At 44.5% G+C, this 5430-nt stretch overlaps 1 pseudogene; it reads right to left on the bottom strand.

The window, feature by feature from the left end:
- Positions 1 to 3243: 3243 nt before the first annotated feature.
- On the bottom strand, positions 3244 to 3362 carry LOC135051439 (5S ribosomal RNA; annotated as a pseudogene).
- Between the last annotated feature and the right edge of the window lie 2068 nt (positions 3363 to 5430).

Below are 5430 nucleotides of genomic sequence, written 5' to 3'. Positions count from 1 at the left end.
TAAAATGGTGTGTGTCATATATTGTACTCCTGAGGGTTCATGTTCAGGAAGTGCAGAATATGTTAGACACCCCACAAAGGCTAATGTCACACTCTGCTGGTATAGACAGGTGTCCATCCAAGGTAGAGGAAATGATCTCACAAATACCGGGATCCCTCTGGACCAAAGATGGACAAGACACTGGATTGATGGCGAATGTAGCTCCCGTAGTAGTGCAAATAAAAGATGGTCGGATAGCTCCAAAAATCCCTCAGTATCCTCTGAAGCCAGAGGTGGAATTAGGAGTGTACCCAGTCATAGAGCGCTTGGTACAACAGGGCATCCTAGTCAGGACGTCCAGCACTGCCAATAGTCCCATCTTCCCTGTGAAAAAGAGTGGGGGGAGGGGTTACAGGCTAGTGCAGGATCTAAGAGGGATAAACAAGATAGTTGAGAGCCAATTCCCAGTAGTGCCAAATAAAGCTGTCATCCTTATGCAAATTCCCCCTACTGCTAAATTTTTCACTGTCATTGACCTCTGTTCTGCTTTCTTTTCTGTCCCTCTGCACCCTGACAGCCAATACCTTGTTTGCATTTACATACAGGGGAGTACAGTACACCTGGACTCACCTACCCCAAGGTTTCATTGACAGCCCAAGTATTTTCTCCCAGGCTCTGCATGACTGTTTACAATCCTTTCAACCTGAGAGCGGATCAGTATTAATACAGTATGTAGATGACTTACTGCTGTGTTCTGATTCACTCGAATCATCCTTGAAAGACACAAAACAGCTTCTGTTTCACTTTTCTAATACTTGGCACAAGGTCTCAAAGGATAAGTTGTGCCAGACCATTGTAAAATATTTGGGACATTGCTTGACGCAAGGACTTAGACACCTTACCGCTGATAGAATACAGGCGATTCGCGACATGACTCTGCCACAAACCCAGCAACAGATCCGCACTTTTCTTGGAATGTGTGGGTACTGCCGAAACTGGATCCCAGGGTTCTCCATACTGGCCTTGCCTTTGCAAGAAATGGTCTCTTCAAACAAACCAGATTGGATCTCGCACACAGATGAGTCCGAGCTGGCATTTGAGAGACTCAAACAGTGCCTATCACAGGCACCTGCATTAGGCATGCCAGATTATGGGAAACCCTTTGAACTGTATGGTACGGAAAGTGCTGGGTGTGCGGCAGGTGTCCTAACCCAGAGACATGGTGATGCCAGCAGGCCGGTAGCTTACTACAGTGCACAGTTGGACACCGTAGCGCGGTCTCTCCCCACATGCTTGCGAAGTGTTGCAGTGATAGCTTTGCGAGTGAGTAAGAGCAAAGACGTAGTGTTAGGACACAACCTGAAAGTCCATACACCTCATGCAGTGTCAGCCTTACTAAACTCCGCCCAAACCAGACATGTCTCATCAGCACGGTTTACAAGGTGGGAATTAGCACTAATGGCCCCTGTAAACATCACCATAAAGAGATGCAGCGCACTAAATCCTGCAACTTATCTGCCAGGTGTGCCTGGGCAGGCACAAAGAGTGGAGGATGAGAATGATGGTAAAGGAGGATTTAGTGCAGACACTGACACGCATGATTGTATGGAATACCTGAACCAGACTTTCACTGCGAGACCTGACATTAGTGACAACCCACTGGAAGGCGTAGATTTTACTTTTTACACTGACAGTAGTTGCCACAGACAGACGGACTCAGGAGACCTGTGTATTTGATACGCAGTCATAGATGACAGAGGTATCATAGAAGCTGAACCCCTGGGCCCACCGCACTCAGCACAAGTTGCTGAGCTGGTCGCCCAAACCAGAGCGTGTGAATTGGCCAAGGGTAAGTCAGCCAATATATACACAGATTCTAGGTATGCCTTTGGAGTAGTGCATGATTTCGGGGCCCTATGGCGCCTCAGAAATTTCATGACGGCAGCCGGCACACCTGTAGCGCATGCGTCCCACATAAAAAGGCTTCTAACAGCGATACAAGAACCAGACAGAGTGGCTGTTATCAAGTGCAAAGCACACACTTACAACCACGATCCAATCTCACTTGGTAACAGCCGGGCAGACGAAGCTGCTAAATCAGCAGCCAGCACCCCCATACAAACAAATATCACATCACTGATGACATTCAAAACAATCAACACACAAAAATGAATTGAAATGCAAAATTTGTGTTCTCTACAGGAAAAGGCGGTCTGGAAGTCAAAGGGGTATGGCCAGGAGTCATCAGGACAGGGTAAGCCAGTGGCCCCCAGAGCATATCTTCCAAGTTTAGCTGAGGCGGCACACGGTTTGACTCATCTGGGTAAAGAGGGTATGTTAACAGGAAGATTTAGTTTGGTTCCGCACAGGAAGATTGTTATAGTAATGAACATAGGTTTGTACAGAAATTGTAGAAAACTGTTCAACTAACCAACAATGCTGAGTTTAAAGATCCTTAAAAAAGGTATCTAAAAATTATTATAGGTTGGTGGTGCTCCCAGAGTCAGTAATGATTAGGTAGAAAGAAGAAGGAAAGAAAGACTCTGTGTTGGGGCACACTTTGAAAATTGTAGTAAATTTATTAAAACTTAAATTTTAATTATATAATACATAAAATAAAGGGGAAAGTTTGATACAGAGAAATGTTCAAATACACAAAATATACATATAATAGTAACAGAATACACAGCAAAAAAAATTTTGTTTAAATATATATAGTATACAGGTAGATTAAATTAGAGAATTCCACACAGGGAGAAAAAGAATAATATGCTGTTATGAGTCAAACTTAATTAACAAAATCAATAACAAGAATCAGGATAAACCTGATAAAAAATTAGGAGCACCTGTGGTGAAAAATATATAGAGAACAAATTTATGCCTAACTTGATCAAAAAATGAGGGGTACAGGTAAATAACATTCAAGTATAATCACAAAAGTGATAATTGTAGGTAAGTACCGATCTATTAACCTATATGATCTAGATAAAAGGCACAAAAGAGTAAAATTTAAGTATAATTCATAATTGAGATGTCAAATGACTATCGGTAATCCCCTGGTAGAAATTCTGTTTGCTAAGGAAAAGATCCTAAAGGGACGTTTGAGAGAATTTGATAACAAACGGCATTGATAGACAAACAAAAATTGCCAAAAGGAGTTATTAATAATCTAAGGTTAACAGGAAAAAACCCAAGATGAGGATAAAGATTTTGAGAATGCAGAAGTTGCTCTAACACTTCTGTTGTTTGTGATCAGAGGTTACATCTATACTGCACCTGATATTCCCAAGTGGTCACCCAACTGGGTACTAATCAGGCTTACCAACGCTTAGCTTCCAAGATCGGATGGGATTGGGCGTTTCCGCTGAAATATGGCAGTAATTGAAACACTAGGACACAAATGAGAGAGTGTAATAAAGAATGAGCAACAAGGGTACTTCTGCTGTCCAGTTACTAGCGCAGATTCTCTGTTACTGCCAGCATTGCAGAGAGTGGTCTCGCATCTATAATGTAATCACAGAAGGTCAAGGTTTGACAGGCTATGAGATGAGAGCGATGAGAGAATACAGTGGCCGTGGCCATGAGGAAGAGGGAGAAGGGGATGAGAAAGCAGACGGGGGAGTGACGGGGAGTGTCAGAGCGCAGAGAAAAGTGCAGTTATGGCGGAGGTTAGTACATCCTGCCCTGAGACATAAAAACTTCAATACAGAGGAGTGGCAAAAAAACGAAGAGAGAGAGAGTGCTCACCGATGCTCCCCATCCTCATGGCCTTCCGCATTATCACCTCCACAGCCAATTATTTCCCCACGCCTTCCGTGCAGCTTACTCAGCACTGCGCCCCCGGCTCTGACAGAACCAGCCACGTGACGCGCCTGTAGCCACAAATTGTCCTTCCCTGATCCCGCACTGGCCAATCGCTGCTTCAAAGCGGCACTACAAGTAGGTGCCGCTTCTAGGAGTTTTTTTCAATGCTTTCTCCTGCCCTATTCCTGGCCCCGCCCCCCGCTTCCGGCCCATACACACAGACACCAGGAGGCACTGACAGCGCTGCCTCAACAACACTGACAGGACCGCTTTTAAACAGGTACGAATTGCTAAAATAATACAAAGGCTAAGCAGATACTTATAACACATAACATGTGTCATAAGTATCTTCTTTGTATTATTCCAGCATTAATGTCAGGGGAGGCACTGCCTCCCCTGCCTCCCCTGACTGCACGTCCCTGTTTACTATCCCACTAGGCTATACATTTCCCACCTACAACTCTCTCCCGATTATCCAAGCTTGTATATAAATTGTATAGGTAACATTTTTAGTTTATTAGTTAAGAGTGGCAGTTATTGATGACGGCCAGAGGGTGCACTGTCGAAGTCGGAAAATATTACAGTACACAGATCACGTACAAACTCCACACAGATGGCCTCCATGCATATACTTGTTTTACTGTGCGTGCACACATTCGGAAGTTGCGTATGACCGCTCACACGGTCATGCGTATTAGCGCGTTGTATGGGTAATTATGGTAGCATTGGTTCTCGCATGGAAAAGCCACAAAGACATATCTCATATTTAATCCACATAGTGCACAATGGGGGTCATTCCGAGTTGTTCGCTCGTTATTTTTTTCTCGCAACGGAGCGATTAGTCGCTAATGCGCATGCGCAATGTCCGCAGTGCGACTGCGCCAAGTAAATTTGCTATGCAGTTAGGAATTTTACTCACGGCATTACGAGGTTTTTTCTTCGTTCTGGTGATCGTAATGTGATTGACAGGAAGTGGGTGTTTCAGGGCGGAAACTGGCCGTTTTATGGGAGTGTGTGAAAAAACGCTACCATTTCTGGGAAAAACGCGGGAGTGGCTGGAGAAACGGAGGAGTGTCTGGGCGAACGCTGGGTGTGTTTGTGACGTCAAACCAGGAACGACAAGCACTGAACTGATCGCACTAGCAGAGTAAGTCTCGAGCTACTCAGAAACTGCACAGAGAAGTCTTTTCGCAATATTGCGAATCTTTCGTTCGCAATTTTGATAAGCTAAGATTCACTCCCAGTAGGCGGCGGCTTAGCGTGTGCAAAGCTGCTAAAAGCAGCTTGCGAGCGAACAACTAGGAATGACCCCCAATGTACACATAGCCCACACTCACCACACCAGCAAGTTATACTTGTTTAAAAGGTACAACAATAAAGGGATTCACCTTTACAGGATCTGAGGGGACAGCATTAGGTTATGAGGTGGTGTTTGGTATCCAACTGTAGGGTATTTTAAGGGCAACATTCTGGTAGCAGTTTGCAGAAGATAGCACGTTCCTGCGCATAATTATGTGCAGGAACAGAATATTACTATTATACTGTGTTTACTGTACTCTGATATTCGGCCGGAACCCAGTGGAGACCAACTGCAAGCACACCTGGAACAGACATCACCCACCTATTCAAACCAACCTATGACCCCTT

The sequence above is a fragment of the Pseudophryne corroboree genome, chromosome 2 (genome assembly GCF_028390025.1).
Source record: "Pseudophryne corroboree isolate aPseCor3 chromosome 2, aPseCor3.hap2, whole genome shotgun sequence".
In the NCBI taxonomy this organism is placed as follows: domain Eukaryota; kingdom Metazoa; phylum Chordata; class Amphibia; order Anura; family Myobatrachidae; genus Pseudophryne; species Pseudophryne corroboree.
Note: the sequence above shows the minus strand (reverse complement) of the source record. Positions and strands in the feature narration are given on the sequence as shown.